This window comes from Carcharodon carcharias, chromosome 3, assembly GCF_017639515.1.
Source record: "Carcharodon carcharias isolate sCarCar2 chromosome 3, sCarCar2.pri, whole genome shotgun sequence".
NCBI lineage: Eukaryota > Metazoa > Chordata > Chondrichthyes > Lamniformes > Lamnidae > Carcharodon > Carcharodon carcharias.
The window spans coordinates 3690994-3712187 of NC_054469.1; the positions used below are offsets into that span (position 1 = coordinate 3690994).

The 21194-nt window shown below is 44.0% G+C and overlaps 1 protein-coding gene across 1 annotated transcript in view; it reads left to right on the forward strand.

Annotated features, from left to right (window-relative positions):
* The first annotated feature begins 11559 nt into the window (after nucleotides 1-11559).
* fam83hb (family with sequence similarity 83 member Hb) overlaps nucleotides 11560-21194 on the forward strand; it is a 65885-nt gene continuing 56250 nt past the window's right edge. Inside the window, exon 1 of the mRNA XM_041183339.1 lies at nucleotides 11560-11844. The gene's annotated coding sequence lies outside the window, so the exon portion shown is untranslated. The remainder of the gene's footprint in view (nucleotides 11845-21194) is intronic.

The following is a 21194-nucleotide window of genomic DNA, read 5'->3' on the forward strand; positions in this document are numbered from 1 at the left end:
TCTCCTGGTGTTTGACAAAGTGTTTACTAAAACCCGCTTTCACAGCCATATCTCCTTTCTCAGTGACTGTCTCCGTCTCCGACTTACCCCACGTGGATTTCAACTGAAATTCCACCCCTCATGTTTCGAACCCACCCAGGATTACAGGTATCTCCGGGACATAAAACGTTTCTCGGACTGCTGTTCCCGTCACATTCTGAGATCCACACTCAGTGCCATGCGCCGCCATATGAACACACTCGACCTCTCCCTCCAGCAGCACCGCCATACCCTTTTTCAAAGCTGCGCGTGCCCCCAGTTTCATTTTATCCTTCGGCTCATCCGACGCCTCAACAAGAAACTTTTTCTCTTTCTCTCAAGTGCTAAGGAACGCAATCTCCAACAACTCATCGACACCAACACCCATCCAGGACCCTCCACCCCTGCCTATCTCTCTGTCCCCATCTGGTCTTCCAATCCCAGCCCCAGCTGTGTATTCACCATACTCACTGACCTTCCCCTCTCCGATGCTGAACATTCAGTGCTCAGCAAAGGACTTAGTTTCATACCCTTACACCCTCACCTCAATGAATTTCGGGCTCGGCACGATGCTAAACTCTTCTTCCGCCACCTTCGTCTCCGTGCTCACTTCTTTGGGCAAGAGTCCTCTCCCCATTCAATGGATCCTTTTACCCGCCTCCAATATTCTCCCTCCACCTGGACCCCTCCCTATGGATTCTTACCTTCTCTTGATCTTTTCATTGAGAACTGTCGGCGTGACATTAGTCGTCTCAATTTCTCTGCTCCTCTCACCCATTCTAATCTCTCTCTCTGAAATTACTGCACTCCGTTCTCTCATGTCCAACCCTGACATTGTCATGAAACCTGCTGACAAGGGTGGCGCTGTTGTTGTCTGGCACACTGACCTCTACCTCGTAGAGGCTGAGTGTCAACTCGCAGACACTTCCTCCTACCTCCCCCTGGACCATGACCCCACCACTGAACATCAAGCCATTGTTTCCAGGACTGTTACTGGCCTCATCTCCTCTGGAGATCTTCCATCCACAGCTTCCAACCTCAGTCTCCCAACCTCGGACGGCCCGCTTCTACCTCCTACCCAAAATCCACAAACAGGACTGTCCCGGTAGACCGATCATGTCAGCCTGTTCCTGCCCCACGGAATTCATTTCTTGCTATCTTGACTCCATTCTCTCTCCCCTTGTCCAGTCTCTTCCCACCTACATCCATGATTCCTCTGACACCTTACGTCACGTCAACAATTTCCAGTTCCCTGGCTCCAACCGCTTCCTCTTCACCATGGACGTCCAATCCCTCTATACCTCCATCCCCCAACAGGATGGTCTGAGGGCCCTTAGCTTCTTCCTCGAACAGAGGCCCGAACAATCCCCATCCACTACAACTTTCCTCCATCTGACTGAACTTGTTCTCACACTGAACAATTTCTCCTTTAACTCCTTATTTTCTATTATTAATTCCCCATTCTCACTGTCTAGGGGACCAACACTCACTTTACTTACTCTTTTCCTTTTAAATACCTGTAGAAACTCTTACAATCTGTTTTCATGTTTCTAGTTAGTTTTCTCTCGTATCTCATTTCTCCACCTTTTTAATCATTTAGTCATTCTTTGCTGTTCTTTACATTCTGTCCAATCTTCTAACCTGCCACTCATCTTTGCATAATTATATGCTTTTTCTTCAATTTGATACTATCTTTAAATTCTTTAGTTAGCCACAAATGGTGCATCCTTCCCTTAGAGTATTTCTTTCTCACCGGAATGTATCTTTTCTGAGTATTCTGAAATATTTCCTTAAATATCTGCTACTGCATCTCTACTACCTATCCCTCAACCTAATTTCCCAGTTCACTTTAGCCAGCTCTGTCTTCATTCCCTCATAATTGCCCTTATTTAAGTTTCAAACACTAGTCTTACATCCGCTCATCTCTCCCTCAAACTGAATGTTAAATTCCATCATATTATGATCACTGCTACCTAGTGTATGGCCTGCTCTCTAGTTGGTGCTAAAATGTACTGGTCTAAGAAACTGTCCTAGAAACAATCTATGAACTCATCATCCAGGCTACCTTTCCCAATCTGATTTATCCAATCTATAGGTAGATTAAAATCACCCATGATTATCACTGTACCTTTCTCACAAGTCCTTATTATTTCTTCCTGTATACCCTGTCCTCCAGTGTGGTTACTATGACGGGGTCTATAAACCACTCCCACAAATGATTTCCTACCTTTACTATTTCTCATCTCTACACAAACTGATTCTACATCTTGACCTCCAGAACTCTGAGATCATCTCTCTCTATTGTACAACGTCATCCTTAATTAACAGAGCTACCTCTCCACCTTTTTCTAGCTTCCTGTCCTTCCTAAATGTCATGTACCCTTGTTCAGGCCTCAGTCTTTGTCACCCTACAGCCATGTCTCTGTAATGGCTATCAGGTATTTATTTCTATTTGTACTGTCAATTCATCTGTTTTATTATGAATGCCAAGTGCATTCAGACACAGAGCCTTTAGTTCAGTCTTATTACTTTTTCTGGTGCACTCCTAATTTTGTGCATTCTGTCCCTTCCTGACACATTGTGGGTCATCATTCTGTTATTATTACTTTGCTCTTTTGCTATGTCTTTTCTATTTAATTACCAAACTTGATCCCTTGCTCCCACTATTGAGTTTAAAGCCCTCTCTACTGCCCTAGTTATACGAATCACCAGCATAGTTCAGGGGAAGACCACCCCAATGTTACAGCCCCCAATTCCTCCAGTACTGTTGTCAGTGCCCCATGAATTGAAAACCATTTCACTCACACCAATCTCTGAGGCACATATTTAAATCTCTCATCTGATTTACCCATCCCAATTTTCTCGTGGATCAGGAGTAATCTGGAAATTATTACCTTTGAGCTTCTGCTTTTTTTAGTTTAGCTCTTAGCTGCTCATACTCCCTCAGCAAAACATCTTTTTTGGTTCTACCTATGTTGTTGGTACCTATGTGGATCCTCCCCCTCCCACTGCAAGCTCCTCTCCAGCCCAGGGCAAATGTCCCGAACCCTGGCACCAGGCAGGCACCACATTCATCTGGACTCTCACTCTCGGTGGATAGGCAGAGAACTGTGCCTATCCCCCTGACTATACTGTCCCCAACTACCACTACATTCCTGCCTCTGATTGAATGGCTATGAGCAGCTTCCTCACCCACCCTGCAGCCAGCACGTCAATCCATACAGGCTGGAAGGACCACAGATTTGTTGGACAACTGCAAAGGCTGATGCTCCTCCACTTCTACATTCTGGGTCCTAACATCTGCCTCACTCACAGTCACAGCCTCCTGTCCCTGACCACTGACCAAATCAGAAAACCCTATCTTAAGGGCTGTTGACTGCCTCCTGGTACAAACTGTCCAGGTAACTTTCCCCCTCCCCGCATCACAGTGTCTGCAGCTCAGCTACCAGCTCAATGACTCTGAGACAAAGATGCTCAAGCCAAAGATACTTAATGTAGACTTGTTCGCCCTGGATCACCCTGGCCTCCAGGTTGACTTTTGGCCCATTCTTCTAGGTGGTGGTTACTGCCTCTGGGTTCTCTTTTTGCTTGCTCTTCTAGGTGGCCAAGAGGAGTATAGAAAGGGGAGGGGTGAAATCAGAAAGGAAATTAGGAAGCAAAGAGAGGGCATGAAAGAATATTGGCACGCAAGATCAAGGAGAAAGATGTCCTATCAATACCTTAAGAGTAAGAGGACAACGAAGGAAAGTGTAGGGCCCAGAAAAGACCAAAAAGGTAACCTATGTGTGCAGGTGGAGGATGTGGGTGTGGTTCTTAATGAATACTTTGCTTTTTTTCACAAAAGAGGGGACAATGCAGACATTGTAGTTAAGGAGGAGAAATGTGAAGTATTGGATGTGATAAACACAGGGAGAAAGGAAGTATTCAGGAAGTATATGGCATCCTCGAAAATGGATAAGTCACCAGGGCTGGATGAAATGTACCCCAGGCTGTTCAAAGAATCGAGGGAGGAAAATGCAGAGTGACCATCATTTTCCAATCCTCACTGGATGCAGATGAGGCGCCAGAGGATTGAAGTCAGCTAATGCTGCACCTTTGCTTAAAAAGGGAGTGAAGGTTAGACCAAATAATTACAGGCCAGTCAGTCTGAACTCAGTAGTGGTCAAATTATTGGAATCAATTCTGAGAGACAAGATAAACTGTCACTTAGAAAGGTATGGATTAATCAAGGGCAGTCAGCATGGATTGGTTAAGGGAGGATCGTGTCTGAATAATCTGATTGAATTTTTTGAGGAAGTAACAAGGGAGATTGATGAGGGTAGTGCAGTTGATGTGGTCTGCATGGATTTTAGCAAGGTTTGACAAGATCAAACATGGCAGGCTGGTTAAAAAAATAAAAGCCCATGGGACCAAGAGGAATGTAGCAAACTGGATACAAAATTGGCTCAGTGGCAAGAAACAAACTGTAATTGTTGATGGATGTTTTTTCTGACTGGAAGCCTGTTTCCTGTGGGTTCTGCAGAGTTCCGTGCTGGGTCCCCTGCTTTCTGCACTATATATTAATGATTTGAACGTAAATGTAGGAGGAATGAACAAGAAGTTTGCAGACGACACAAAAATTAGCAACACGGTAGATAGTGAGGTGGATTGCTGTAGACTGCAGGAAGGTATCAATGGACTGGTCAGGTGGGCAGAAAAGTGGCAAATGGAATTCAACCCAGAGAAGTATGTTTGGGGAGGGAAGACAATGCAAAGGCAGAAAACACGAGGGCAAAAAACAAATGAGGTCGTAGTGCAAAATAAAGCTAAAATGACTAACAAGATTAAAAAGACAAGCCTAAAGGCATTGTATCTTAATGCGTGGAGAATATGCAATAAGGTAGATGAATTAACAGCGCAAATAGATATAAACGGTTATGATATAATTGCAATTACAGAGACATGGCTGCAAGGTGACCAAAGATGGGAACCGAACATCCAGGGGTATTCAATATTTAGGAAGGACAGACAAATAGGGAAAGGAGGGGGGTAGCACTGTTAGTAAAGGAGGCAATCAATGCAATAGTGAGGAAGGATATTGGCTTGGGAAATTATGATGTGGAATCTGTTTGGGTGGAGATAAGAAACACTAAAGGGCAGAAAACATTGGTGGGGGTTGTCTATAGACCCCCAAACAGTATTGGAGATGTAAGGGAAGGCATTAAACAGGAAATTAGAGATGCATGCAATAAGGCTACAACTATAATCATGGGTGACTTTAATTTACGTACAGATGGGACAAACCAAACTAACAATAATACTGTGGAGGAGGATTTCCTGGAGTGTGTACGTGATGATTTTTTAGACCAATGCGTTGAGGAACCAACTGGAGAGCAGGCTATCCTGGACTGGATATTGTGCAATGAGAAAGGATTAATTAATAATCTTGTTGTGTGGAGTTCCTTGGGGAAGAGCGACCATAAAATGATAAAATTGTTCATTAGGATGGAGAGTGAAGAAGTTGAATATGAAACTGGGGTCCTGAATCTAAATAAAGGGAACTACGAGGGTATGAGGTGCGAGTTGGCAATGATGGATTGGAGAACCTTACTAAAAAAGGCTAATGGTGGATAGACAATAGCTAATATTCAAGGAACGTATGCAAGAATTACAACAATTATTCATTTCTGTCTGATGCAAAAATAAAACATCAAAGATGGCTCAACCATGGCTTACAAAGGAAATTAGGGATAGAATGACACCCAAAGAGGAGACATTTAAAATTGCCAGAAAAAGCAGCAAGCCCAAGGATTGGGAACAGTTTAGAATTCAGCAAAATTGGACAAAAAGATTGATCAAGAAAGAGAAAATGGAGTATCAGAGTAACCTTGCAGGGAATATAAAAACTGGCATGTGAAAGCTTCTATAAATATGTGAAGAGGAAAAAATTAGCGAAGACAAATGTAGGTCCCTTACAGTCAGAAATTGGGGAAATTATAATGGGGAACAAAGAAATGGCAGAAGAATTGAACACATATTTTGGTTCTGTCTTCACAAAAGAGGACACAAATAATTTTCCAGAAATGTTAGGGAACCAAGGGTTCAATGAGAGGGAGGAATTGAAGAAAATCAGTATTAGTAAAAAAAAGGTGCTAGAGAAATTAATAAGGTTAAAGGCTGAAAAATCCCCAGGTCCTGATAATCTACATCCCAGAAGACTAAAGGAAGTGGCCCTGGATATATTGGATGCTTTGGTGGTCATCTTCCAAAATTCTATAGACTCTGGAGCAGTTCCTACAGATTGGAGGGTGGCAAATGTAACCCCACTGTTTAAAAAAGGAGGGAGAAAAAACCGAGAATTACAGACCAGTTAGCCTAACATCAGTAGTGGGGAAAATGCTAGAGTCTATTATAAAAGACGTGGTAACAAAACACTTGGAAAGCATTAGTGGGATTAGACAAAGTCAGCATGGGTTTATGAAAGGGAAATCATGCTTAACTAATCTACTGGAGTTTTTTGAAGATGTAACCAGTGGAATAGATAAGGGAGAACCAGTGGATGTGGTGTATTTGAATTTCAAGAAGGCTTTTGATAAGGTCCCACATAAGAGGATAGTCGGCAAAATTAAAGCACATGGGATTGGGGGTAATATACTGGCATGGACTGAGAATTGGTTGACAGAGAGTGGGAATAAATGGGTCTTTTTCCGGATGGCAGGTGGTGACTAGTGGTGTACCACAGGGATCAGTGCTTGGGCCTCAGCTATTCACGATATATATAAATGACTTGGATGAAGAAACAAATGCAATATTTCCAAGTTTGCTGACGACACAAAACTGGGCGGGGTTGTGAATTGTGAGGAGGCTGCAAGGAGGCTTCAGGGCGATTTAGACAAGTTGTGTGTGTGGGCAAACACATGGCAGATGCAGTATAATGTGGATAAGTGTGAAATTATACACTTCAGTGTGGAAAACAAAAAGGCAGAGTATTATTTAAATGGTGATATATTGGGAAATGTGGATGTAAAGGGATCTGAGTGTCCTTGTACACCAGTCAATAAAAGTACAATAAAAGTACATGCTGCAGGTGCAGCAACAATTAGGGAGGCAAATGGTATGTTGGCCTTCATTGCAAGAGGATTTCAGTCAGAAGTAGGGATGTCTTACTGCAGTTATACAGGGCCTTGGTGAGACCACACCTGGAGTATTGTGTGCAGTTTTGGTCTCCCTACCTAAGAAAGGATATACCTGCCACAGAGGGAGTGCAGCGAAGGTTCACTAGGCTGATACCGGAAGCGGCAGGATTGTTGTATGAGGAGAGATTGGTGAGAGGGGATCTGATTGAAACATATAAAATTCTAACAGAGTTGACAGACTGGATGCAGAGAGGATGTTTCCCCTGGCTGGTAGTAGAGAACCAGGGGCCACAGTCTCAGGATACGGAGCAAGGCATTTAGGGCTGAGATGAGGAAACATTTCTTCACTTAGAGGGTGGTCAACCTGTGGAATTCTCTACCACAGAGGCAGGTCACTGAGTATATTCAAGAAAGAAATTGATAAACTTTTGGATATTAGGGGCATCAAGGGGTAAGGATAGAAAGTGATAATATGGTGTTGAGTTAGAGGGTCAGCCATGATCATATTGAATGGTGGAGCAGGCTCGAAGGGCCAAATGGCCTGCTCCTGCTCCTAGTTTCTATGTTTGTACATTTAGGGAGGAAATTCCAGAGTTTGGACCTTGGCAACTGAAGGCTATCAGTCAAGGAGCAATTGTAATTGGAAATGCGGAAGAAGCTAGAATTAGAGGAGCACAGAGATCTCAGAGGTTTGTGAGGTTGGAGAGATAGGGAGGGTCATGGCCATGGAGGGATTTGAGAATATGGCAGAATGTGGGCAAGTGAGCAGAGGGGTAATAGGGGAACAAGGCTTGCTGTGAGTTAAGACACAGGCAACAGAGGTTTACATGACCTCAAGTTTAGAGAGGCTAGAATGTGAGAGACCAGCCAGGATACCTCTGATTAAAAATCCATCAATGTCAGATTTAAAATTTATAATTTATCTAGTATTTGACAATGATTATCATCTGGAGCAATAAATAATGATTTAGTTGTGACAGAGGGCAAATGTAGAGTTATGGTCTGGCTAGTCCCATGGAGGATCTGAATCCTTTTTGGTTTGCAGCTTTCATTAGGCCAGACATTATGAACATGGAACAGGATGATACATGTTATTTATAAATAATAAACTGAATTGGACCTAACTGGAAATAACAGAGCAGTTATAGTGACATCACTTCCCTTCCTGTAACTGTGCTGACATTATCAGAGAGAACAAATTGCATACAATAATCAGAAAATACATCAGAGAGGTGATATTGCATATTGTGTAAAACTATTAATTAAGGCTCACCTTGCTCAATGGGCCAGTAATTACTGAGTCAAAAGATCATTAGATTCCAGGCTTGGTATCATGTTGGCTGTTCCCGCCCGATTGTTTGTCCCTCTTCCGCGGCTACGTTCGCTGCCGGATGTCCCTGGAGAGGGAGCACGCGGTGTCTGCTGACACGCTCAAGGCCTTCCGTGCTCGGTGGGCACCGCGGTGACTGGGGTGTTTTGTTGACCCCTTTAATCACATTTTGATTTAAAGTTTGTAAGGTTCCTTTAAATTTTGTCCTTGGTTTTACAGCTGACCTGAATTAGGGGCTGTGCCTGATTTATCCCAATTTTGTTGATTTGGTTTAATTGGTTTCAGTTAAAAGATTATCATGTTGGCTGATCTCATCCAAGCATTGCCTGGATACAATCAGCAACAGTCCTAGCAAATAGAGGCCCACCTGATTTAGGTTAGGCATCACTGAAGCTCCTGCCATATCTCAGGATGGTTTTCACTGTGATGTCTGACATATCAGTTACAGAACCTGCAAACCTTCAACATCCTGATTCATGAATGCAAAACTGATCAATTCACAGAATCACACAGTGCAGAAGAGGCCCTTCAGCCCATCGAGTCTGCACCAACATGTGATAAACACCTGACCTGCCTACCTAATTCCCTTTACCAGCACTTGGCCCATAGCCTTGAATGTTATGTGCCAATTGTTCATCCAGATATTTTATAAAGGATGTGAGGCAACCCACCTCCACCACCCTCCCGGGCAGCGCATTCCAGACCATCACCACCCTCTGGTTAAAACAGTTTTTCCTCACACCCCCCCTAAACCTCCTGCCCCTCACCTTGAGCTTATGTTCCCTCATGACTGACCCTTCAACTAAGGGGAACAGCTGCTCCCTATCCACCCTGTCCATGCCCCTCATAATCTTGTACAGCTCAATCAGGTCGCCCCTCAGCCTTCTCTGCTCCAACGAAAACAACCCAAGTCTATCCAACCTCTCTTCATAACTTAAATGTTTCATCCCAGGCAACATCCTGGTGAATCTCCTCTGCACCCCCTCCAGTGCAATCACATCCTTCCTATAATGTGGCGACCAGAACTGCACACAGTACTCCAGCTGTGGCCTCACCAAGGTTCTATACAACTCCAACATGACCTCCTCACTCTTATAATCTATGCCTCAATTGATAAAGGCAAGTGTCCCTTATGCCTTTTTCACCACCCCACTAACATGCCCCTCTACCTTCAGAGATCTATGGACACACATGCCAAGATCCCTTTGTTCCTCAGAACTTCCTAGTGTCATGCCGTTCATTGAATACTTTCTTGTCAAATTACTCCTTCCAAAGTGTATCACCTCACACTTTTCAGGGTTAAATTCCATCTGCCACTTATCTGCCCATTTGACCATCCTGTCTATATCTTCCTGTAGCCCAAGACACTCAGCTTCAATGTTAGGTGTGATATATTTAAGTGTGACATGTACATTCATATGAGCAAGGAATAGGATTAGGCCACTCAGACCCTCGAGCCAGCTCCACCATTTAATAAGGTCACGGCTGATCTGATCGTAACCTCAAATCTGCATCCCACCTACCCCCGATAACCTATCATCCTCTTGCTCACCAAGAATCTATCCACCTCTGCCTTAAAAATATTCAAAGGCCCTGCCTCCACCACCTTTTCAGGAAGAGAGTTCCAAAAACCCACGACCCTCTGAGTGAAAAAAATTTGCCTCATCTGTTTTAAATGGACAACCCCTAATTTTATACAGTGGCCCCTAGTTCTAGATTCTCCCACAAAAGGAAACACCCTCCCTACACCCACCCTGTCCAGACCCCTCAGGATCTTATATGTTTCAATCAACTCACCCCTTACTCTTCTAAACTCCAGTGGATACAAGCCTAACCTATCCAGCCTTTCCTCATAAGACAACCCACCCATTCCTGGTATTGGTCTGGTAAACCTTCTCTGAACTGCTTCCAATGCATTTACATCCTTCCTTAAATAGGGTGACCAATATTGTACACAGTTCTCCAAATGTGGTTTCACTAGTGCCCAATTCAACTGAAGTATAACCTGCCTACTTTTGTATTCAATTCCCCTCACTATAAACAATAACATTCTATTAGCTTTCCTAATTACCTGCTGTACCTGCATACTAGCCTTTTGTGATTCATGCACTAGGACACCCAGATCCCTCTGCACCCTCTCACCATTTGGATAATATGCTAATCTTTTTGTTTGATTGTAAAACATGTTTTGTAGAATTCTACAAGTTCTGGCGAAGGGTCATGAGGCCTCGAAACGTCAACTCTTTTCTTCTCCACCGATGCTGCCAGACCTGCTGAGTTTTTCCAGGTAATTCTGTTTATGTTTTGTAGGATGTTTGACATGAGTTAATGCCTTTAGGAGAGAGGCTGAGAAATGTGGGGGCTGGTGAAAGACAAATAATTCCACAACAGTTCTGCAGCAGGGAATATGCGGATTAAGCTTCAATGGAAGTGACTGGCTGGATTGGAATTCATCTGGAATTCTGTTTGCTGCAGGTACAGGACAGAGGGAGGACTGGATAATGGAGAGTTGCGTTCCTGCCAACGGTGAGGCAGGTTCTAACAGGCACCTTAATACATGGGGTTTGAGAGGCCCTCGTAAACCTGGCTCATTCCTTGCTGATGATTTGGAGTGTAGGACTACCAGCTCGAGCTGGTAACATTCATGTCCAAGAAAACAGACTCCTAATTTCCACTCTGATTATAAATAATAAATAAGTGTGCAAATAAAACGAAACTTTTTTTTTCAAAAAAAATGTATACCTTCCTGACACCACCACCCCCTCCCCTCTCAAACTGCTGTCAACAGCACCCAAGAGATTAACCTTCAATGTCTGGAGATTGCAGGATAATCCCAGAAGGGTTGGCGGGGTAGGGGCAGCTCAGCAACTTCACCTGAGAATGCACAAAGCCCCAGAGGTGAAACTTTATTCACTCAAACTCAAACGCTGCGAAAAGTGTTTATTTTTCACATGCAACCGCCTGTTCTGCTGCTTCAGCAACGCTGGCTTTCCAGTTGGGTGAAAGTTTGTTAACTCAGTGTGGGAGTGACTGCACCCTCCACACCCTGCTGGGAGGGACGAGCCTCTCTTCACCGGATGTGGGGTTCCAGGTTCCTCCGGTGTCGAAGCCAGCTTTCCTGGATCTCTGAGCGGCAGCGCCAGGTTATGACCGACCGCTCCGAGTTAGGGTCGCTGTAAAGTCTGCAGCCCCAGCCGCGAAGCGTTAGGACCGAGCTGCGGCCGCCTTACTCCCAGCAGCTCAGGTGCCAGCGCCAGCGCCAGGTACAGAGATCGTGTGGCCCACTCAGGCACAGGGAGGGGTCTTTGCAAATATCTGGACTGGAGCTGTTAGCGAGCGGAAAAATCTACGCTTCCCACACCCCAGAGCTGACTCTGGCAGGTAAGTGAACAAGCTATGTCCCTGTGACTGTCACTGATTCAGGGGTGTGTGTACAGGAAAGTACCTGTGTCCCTATCAGTGTCACTAACTCTTGTGTGTACAGGTAGGTATGCAGATTGGTGCCTTTGTTGCTGTGACTGTCACTAATTCAGGGGTGTGTGTGTGTACAGGAAAGTACCTGTGTCCCTACCAGTGTCACTAACTTTTGTGTGTACAGGTAACTTTGCAAATTGGTACCTGTGTTGCTGCAACTGTCACTAATTCAGGGGTGTGTGTGTGTACAGGGAAGTACCTTTGCCCCTATCAATGTCGCTAACTCTTGTGTGTACAGGTAAGTACGCAGATTGGTGCCTGTGTAGCTGTGACTGTCACGATTTCAGGGGTGTGTGCACAGGAAAACCTGCGTCCCTGTGAGAGTCAAGGTAATAAAAACAGTAAATACTTGCACTTATGTCATGCCTTTAACAAAATCGGACAGAAATGGACCTGCGCCATGTTAACAAATAATTAAGGAGGAAAATGGAATGTCAGCCTTTATTGCAAGGGGGATGGAATATAAAAGTATAAATCTATAGAGGCCATTGGGGAAACTGCACCTGGAGTACTGTGTGCAGCTTTGGTCTCCTTACTTAAGGAGGGTTATATTTATATTGGAAGCAGTTCAGAGAAGGTTCACTTGGCTGATTCCTGGGATGAAGGGATTATCTTATGAGGAAAAGTTGAGCAGTTTGGGCCTGTAGAAGAATGAGAGGTGATCTTATTGAAACATGTAAGATTCTGACGGGGCCTTGCCAGGGTAGATGCTGAGAGTTTCTTTCCCCTTATGGGGGAATCTAGAACTAGGGAGCTCAAATTCAAAATAAGGAGTCTCTCATTTAAAACAGAGATGAGGAGGAATTTCTGCTTTGAGGGTCATTAATTTTTGGAATCCGAGAGTGAAGGCGGGGTCATTGAATTTATGCAAGGCTGAGTTAGGCAGTTTTTTGATTTACAAGGGAGTCAAGGGTTAGAGGGGGTGGGGGGCACAGGCAGAAAAGTGGAGTTAGGCCACAGTCACTTCAACCCTGATCTTATTGAATGGTGGAGCAGGCTCACGGGGCTGATTGGCCTCCTGCTCCTTTTCTTATCACCTTTTCTGGCTCATAAGAACATGGCAGCAACCCGAAAGTATAGGGAGCCAGATAGCCATTAGGGAAGGATGTTCAAGAGGCCAATGTCGGTGGAATGTAGAGTTTATTGGGAAGGGAAGGATGTAATAGCGTTGCGATGGGACAAAACACGAGGCTTCAAATTGTAAACAGGAACAGAAGCCATTGTAGACAGCAAGAACAGATGCAAAGACAGGGGAGTGAGGCTTGGGGTTTAGAAAAAGATAGGAGCAGTAGGTGCAGTTTAGGGTGTGAGAGCAAACAAGGAGAACATTGGAATGGCTGAGTCGAGATGACTGAGCTCCCCACATGGGTTTTATTAGTGGCTGGACTGAGTTAGGGATGATGTTACAGAGGTGGAAGTAGGTTACTCACCTCCTGGCCTCATTACAGCCTCAGTTCAAACATGGACAAAAGAACATGGACAAAAGAAGGTGGGGTGAGAATGACTGCCCTTGGCATCAAGGTGGCATTTGACTGAATGTGGTATCCAGGAGCCCTAGCAAAACTGGAGTCAATGGGAATCGGGAAAAACTCTGCTGGTTGGAGTCATACCTAGCAGAAAGGAAGATGGTTGTGGTTGTTGGAGGTCAGTCATCTCAGCTCCAGGACATCACTGCAGGAGTTCCTCAGGGTAGTGTCCTCGGCCCAATCATCTTCAGCTGCTTCATCAATGACCTTTCTTCCATCATAAAGTCAGAAGGGGGATGTTCGCAGATGATTGCACAATGTTCAGCACCATTCACGACTCCTTGGATACTGAAGCAGTCCTTGTCCAAAAGCAGCAAGAACTGGGCAATATCCAGGCTTGGGCTGGCAAGTGACATTTGCGCCACACAAGTGCCAGACAGTGACCATCTCAACAAGAGATGTTCAATGGCATTACCATCACTGAATCCCCCAATATCAACATCCTGGGGGGTCACCATTGACCAGAAACTGAACTGGACTAGCCATTTACATCTTATTGGGCAGTCCCTCGGGGTCAAGGATGACTTGCTTCTACACTAAAAATGAGTTCTCAGGTGTTTGAAGAGTCTAATGCGCGACCCAGTCTCTGTCACAGGTAGGGCAGATTGTGGGGGGGAAGGGGTGGGTGGGCTCCCTTGGTTGCAATGTGCTCCTTTCTATGTCAATGCTTAGCTTCAGCTAGCTAGTTGGCTGAGGTAGTTGGCAAACTGCATTAAAAGACATGACAGTAGACGAGCAATGGCTACCATTTAAAGAATTAATACATGGTTTGCAACACATTTACATTCCTTTTAAGACACAAAAAGCCAACAAGAAAAGTAATCAAACTATGACTAACAAGAGAAGTTAAGGATTCTATCAGATCAAAGGAAGAGGCTTATAAAGTTGCCAAAAATCAGTAGTAAGCCTGAAGATTGGGAGCATTTTAAAATTCAGCAAAGGAGAATCAAGAAATTGATGAAAAAGAGGAAATAGAATATGAAAGTAAAGTAGTGCGGAACATAAAAACAGACTGTAAAAGCTTCTATAGGTATGTAAACAGGAAAAGATTAGTAAAGACAAATATGGGCTATCACAGGCATAGAATGGAGAATTTATAATGGGGAAGAAGGAAATAGCAGTGAATCTAAACAAATACTTTGTGTCTGTCTTCACAAAAAACCTCCCTGGAATATTGGGCAGCCAAAGGACTAGTGAGATTGAGATTCTGAAAGAAATTAGTATTTGGAAAAAGTTAGTGCTGGAGAAATGAATGGGACTGAAAGTTGATAAATCCCCTGTACCAGATGATCTACATCCAGAGTGTTGAAAGAGGTGGCTTTGGAGATAGTGGACCCATTGGTAATCATCTTTCAAAATTCTATAGATTCTGATTTTGGTGCCTGCAGACTGAAAAAAAGCAAATCTAACCCCATTATTTAAGAAAGGATGGAGAGATAAAATAGGGAACTACAGATCTGTTAGCCTGACATCATTATTAGGGAAAATGCTAAAACCTATTCCAAAGGGAGTGATAACTGGGCACTTTGACTGTGACCATTCTCGCCATTAGTTTCTATGTGGATTTATGAAAGGGAAATCATGTTTGACAGACTTGTTGGAGTTTTTTGAGTATGTTACTAGCAGGAGAGTTAAGAGAGAGCCAGTAGATGTGGCATATTTAGATTTTCAGAAGGATTTTGATAAGCTCCCATACAGGAGGTTAGTAACCAAAATTAGAGCAGATGGGATTGGGGGATTGAGAATTGGCTAACGGACAGAAAACAGAGTCGGGATAAACGCATCATTTTCAGGTTGGCAGGCTCTGACTACTGGGGTGCCACAAGGACCAGTGTTAGGGACCCAGCTATTCATAATTTATATCAATGGGGTAGAGTTAAACTAAATTGACAAGGGGATGGGATCCTGAAAAGTAGTTCAGAGGGGAGAGAAGCTGAGATGGAATTAGAAGTTAAAACACTAGTGAGTGAGTTTGGAAGGCAGAGGAAACATAGGCTAGATAAGAAAGAAGTGAATTTAGCAAGGCTAAACAGAATATATTTTAATACAAAGAGCTTGAAGAATAAGACAGACGAGCTGAGGGCACAGATAGGCATGTGGGAGGATGATATCATAGCGATCACCGAGATTTGGCTAAAAGAAGGGCAGGATTAGCAGCTCAACACTCCTGGCTATAGGGTATTCAGATGAGATAGAGAGGGGGATAGAAGGAGTGGGGGGTTGCAATATTGATCAAGGAATCAATTATATCAGTGAGGAGGGATGATATCCTGGAATGATCATCAAATGAGGCTATATGGGTAGAAGTAAAAAATGCAAAAGGGTTAAACCCACTGTTGGGTGTGTACTATAGTCCCCCAAACAGTCAGGGAGAGATAGAGGGTCAAATATGTAATCAAATTTCAGAGAAGTGTAAGAATAATAAGGCAGTAATAGTCGGGGATTTTAACTAGCCAAATATTAACTGGGATAGGTTAGTGTGCGAGGTAGGGAGGGAGCAACATTCTTAAGTTGCATCCAGAAGAACTTTTTTCGCCAGTACATAGAAAACCCAACAATCCCTTGTTGGGGGCAGTTTGAGACCTAATATTCGGAAATGAACCCGGGCAGGTGGAAGGTGTATTAGTAGGGGAGCATTTTGGAGATAGTGACCATAACTCAGTTAGATTTAGGATAGTTATGGAAAAGGATAAGGTTGGGCCAGGAATAAAAGTTCTAAACTGGGGAAAGACTAATTTTACTAAGTTGAGATATGATTTGGGCCAAGTGGACTGGGAACAGCTACTCAGAGCAGTGGGAGGCATTCAAGGAGGAAATATTGAGAGTACAGGGCAAATATATTCCTGTAAAGAGAAAGGGGAGGACTAAGTTTGGGGAACCCTGGATGTCAAAGGACTAAAAGTTAGGATTAAGAAAAAAAGCGAAGCTTATGGCAGATACCAAGGGCTCAAAATGGCAGAGTCCCTAGCGGAGTATAAAAAGTGTAGAGAGGTACTTAAAAAGGAAATTAGGAAAGCTAAGAGGGTGCGTGAGTAAACATTGGTGGGTTGAATAAAGGAAAACCCAAAGGGTTTTTTTTTTAAGTAGTTAAAGAACAATAGAATAACTAGGGAAAGAATAGGGCCAATTAGGGACCATAGAGGTAATGTGTGTGTGTACCTGGAAGACACGGGTACAGTCCTTAATGAATACTTTGTGTTGGTCTTCACAATGGAAAAGGACGATGCAGGTATAGACATCAGGGTGGAGGACTGTGAAATATTAGAGGAAAATAACATAGAGAGAGAGGACATACTAGTGCATTTAGCGGCCTTAAAAATGGATAAATCCACAGGCCCAGATGAGATGTATCCCAGGCTGTTGAGGGAGGTAAGGGAAGAGATATTAGGGGCCCTGGCAGTAATTTTCAAATCCTCGCTGGCCACAAGTGAGGTGCCAGAGGACTGGAGGACTGCTAATATTGTCCCATTATTAAAAAAGGGAGGAAGGGATAGACCAGGAAATTACAGGCCAGTCAGACTAACCTTGGTGGTGGTGAAGTTACTAGAAACAACTCTGAGGGACACAATGTATCTGCACTTGGAGAGACATGGATTAATCAGGGATAGTCAGCATGGATTTGTTAAGGGAAGGTCGTGTTTGACAAATTTGATTGAATTTTTTGAGGGGATAACCAGGAGTGTTGATGAGGCTAATGTATTTGATGTGGTCTACATGGACTTTAGCAAGGCTTTTGATAAGGTCCCTCATGGCAGACTGGTCAAGAAAGTAAGAGCCCATGGGATCCAAAGCAAAGTGGCATGTTGGATCCAAAATTGGCTGAGAGGCAGGTAGCAGAGGGTGATGGTAGAGGGATGTTTCTGTTACTGGAAGTTTGTTTCCATTGGGATTCCACAGGGCTCGGTGCTGGGACTCTTGCTGTTTGTGATGTACATAAATGATGTGGACTTAAATATAAGGGGTATGATTAAGGAGTTCATGGATGACACGAAAACTGGTAAGGTGGTGAATAGTGAGAAGGACAACCATAAACTGCAGGAAGATATCAATGGACCAGTCAGGTGGGCAGAGCAGTGGTAAATGGAATTCAACCTGAAAAAGTGTGAGGTAATGCAGTTGGGGAGGGCTAACAAGGCAAGGGATTACACTATGAATGGTAGGACCCTGGAAAGTACTGAAGATCAGAGGCACCTTGATGTGCATTTCCACAGATCCCTGAAGGTAGCAGGGCAGGTAGATAAGGTGGTTAAGAAGGCATATGGAATCCTTGCCATTATTCGCTGAGGCATAGAGTACAAGAGCAGGGAGGTTATGCTGGAACTATATAAAACGTTGGTTAGGCCACAACTGGAGTGCAGTTCTGGTCATCACATTACAGGAAGGATGTAAATAAAAGCAAAATACTGAGGATGCTGGAAATCTAAAACAAAAACTGAAAATGCTGGAAAAATTCAGCAGGTCTGAAAGCATCTGTGGAGAGAGAGAAACAAAGTTAATGTTTCGAGTCCATATGAAGCTTCTTCAGAGCTGAAGAAGGGTCATACAGACTCGAAATGTTAACTTTGTTTCTCTCTCCATTGGAAGGATGTGGTTACACTGGAGAGGGTGCAGAGGAGATTTCCCAGGATGTTGCCTGTGCTGGAGGGTCTGAGCTATGAGGAAAGATTGGATAGGCTGGGGTTGTTTTCCTTGGAGCAGTAAAGGTTGAGAGGGGACCTGATAGAGGTGGATGAGACTATGAGGGGCATAGATAGGGTGGATAGGAAGGCACTTCTTCCATTAGTAGAGGGGTCAATTACCAGGGGGCATAGATTTAAGGCAAGAGGTAGAAGGCTAAGATGGGAGTTACGGAGAAATATTTTCACCCAAAAGGTGGTGGGAGTCTGGAACTCACTGCCTGAAAGGCTGGTTAATTCAGAAGCCCTCGTAACATAGAACCATAGCACAGTTACAGCACAGGAGGAGGCCATTCGGCCCATCTTGTCAATGCCAGCCCGAGGACACCCAGGTGCCCTTTCTAATCCCACCTTCCTGCACTCGGCCCATAGCCCTGCAGCTTTCAGCACTTAAGGTGCAGATCCAGGTACTTTTTAAAAGAGTTTAGAGTTTCTGCCTCTACCACCAACTTGGGCAGCGAATTCCAGACACCCACTACCCTCTGCGTAAAAAAGTTCTTCCTCATGTCCCCCCTACACCTTCTGCCACTTATCTTGAATCTATGTCCCCTGGTTCTAGAATTCTCCTCCAAGGGAAACAATTTGATCCTGTCCACTCTATCTATTCCCCTCATAATTTTGTACACCTCAATCAAGTCACCTCTCAGCCTTCTTTGTTCCAAGGAAAATAACCCCGACCTATTCAATGTCTCCCCCAGCTACACTTTTCTAACCCAGGCAACATTCTTGTAAACCACCTCTACACTCTCTCCAGAGCTATTACGTCCTTCCTGTAATGTATTTAAGAAGTATTTAGATATTCACTTGCATTGCCATAGCCTCCAGGGCTGGAAAATGGGATTAATATAGTCAGATCTTTGTTTACCTGTGTGGACACAATGGGCTAAATGGCCTCCTTCTGTGTGTAAACGTCTATGAGTCTATGATTTGGATGTGAGGACCACATGTAATGTTTCCAAGTTTGCTGATGACACAAAACTAGGTGCGAATGTGAGTTGTGAGGAGGATGCAAGGGGGCTTTAAGGGGATTTGGGCAATCTAAGTGAATGGGCAAGAACATGGCAAATGGAATATAATGTGAATAAGTGTGACTTTATCCACTTTGGTAGGAAAACCAGAAATACAGAGTTTTTAAATGGATAGAGATTGGGAAGCAAAAACAGAAAATGCTGGAAAAACTCAGGTCTGGCAGCATCTGTGGCAAGAGAAACAGAGTTAACGTTTCGAATCTGTATGACTCTTCTTCAGAGCTGAAGAGAAGTGGAAATGTGATGAAATTGATACTGTTTAAGGTGGGTGGGCCAGGTGGAGCTGGATAGAAGGCCAGCGATAGGTGGGGACAAAGGAGGGATTGACCGAGATGGCATGAACTAATGGTAGCGGTTAGTGCTTAAAAAACAGGTGCTATTGGTGGCATAAAGGTAAGAAAGCAGAATGATAATAACAGAACAAGGATAGCATTGTGTGAATGAACAACATGGAACAAGTAACAGATGGCCCTGAGAGTGGGGTGGGGGGTGGGGCGTTGGTGGGGAAATAAAAGGATAGAAAATGGGATAAAAAAGGGGATAAAACCACAGATAAATGAATAAAAATAAGTGGGTACAAAATAAAAATGAATGTAGAAAAAAGGGGATTAAAAATAGGGGGATGAGGTTGGAGGAGAGAGCTCATGGTCTGAAGTTGTTGAACTCATTGTTAAGTCTGGAAGGCTGTAAAGTGCCTAATCAGAAGATGAGGTTGCTGTTCCTCCAGTTCCTCCATTCCCCCAGGGATTGGGAAGTGTTGATGTTCAAAGGCACCTGGATGTTCCTGTTCATAAGTCACTGAAGGCAAACATGCAACAATCAATTGGGAAGGTAAAGGGTTGGTTAGCCTTTATTGCAAGGGGACTTAAGCATAGGAGTAAGGGAGTCTTGCTGCAGTTGTATTGAGCCTTGATGAGACCACGCCTGGAATGTTGTGTACAGTTTTGGTGTCCTTACCTAAGGAAGGATATACTGGTCGTAGAGGGAGTGCAACGAAGATTCACCAGCCTAATCCCTGGGATGGTGAGATTGTCCTATGAAGAAAAATTGAGGAGACTGGATCTGTATTTTCGAGAGTTTAGAAGAATGAGAGGTGATTTCCTTGAAACGTACAAAGTTCTTACGGGGCTTGACAGGGCAAATGCAAGAAGGATGTTTCCCCTGGTTGGGGAGATCTAGGAACCAGGGGACACAGTCTCAGAATAAGGGGTAAGCCATTTAGAACTGTAAGGAGGAATTTCTTCAGGTGAATCTTTACAGTTCTCTACCCCATACTCATTGAGTATGCTCAAAGCAGAGGTTGATAGATTTCTGGGTGCCAGTGACACCAAGAGATATGGGGATTGTGCAGGAAGATGATGTTGCACTAGCAGATCAGCCATGATCTAGTTAAATGACGGAGCAGACTTGCACACAAGGAATAGAAGCATAAATAGACCATAAGGCCTGTTTAGCCTGCCCCACCATTCAACAAGACCATGGCTGATCTTGCGTTTCAACTCCATTTTCCCACCCACTCCCCAAAGCCCTTAATTCCCTGAGAGGCCAAAAATCTGTCTATCCCAGCCTTAAATGTACTCAACGATGGAGCATCCACAACCTTCCAGGGTAGAGAATTCCAAAGATTCACAACCCTTTGAGTGAAGGAATTTCTCCTCATCTCAGACCTAAATGATCGACCCCTTTATCCTGAGACTGTGCCCCTGTGTTTCAGAGTCGCTGACTAGTGAAAACAATCTCTCATCATCTAGTCTATCAAGCCCCCCTCAGAATCTTTAAGGTTTCAATGAAGTTTTGAGGAGCCAAATAACTTAGTCCTGCTCCTATGTTTCTGTGTTCCTACGAGTAATCCAGAGGCCCTGGCTAATGCTGTAGGGACAGGGGTTCAAATCCCACCATGAAAACTGGTGGAATTTAAATTCAATGAATAAATCTGGAATTGAAAGCTATTCTCAGTAACGGTGACCATGGCAACTATCATGATTGTCGTAAAAACCCATCTGGTTCATTAATGTCCTTGAGGGAAG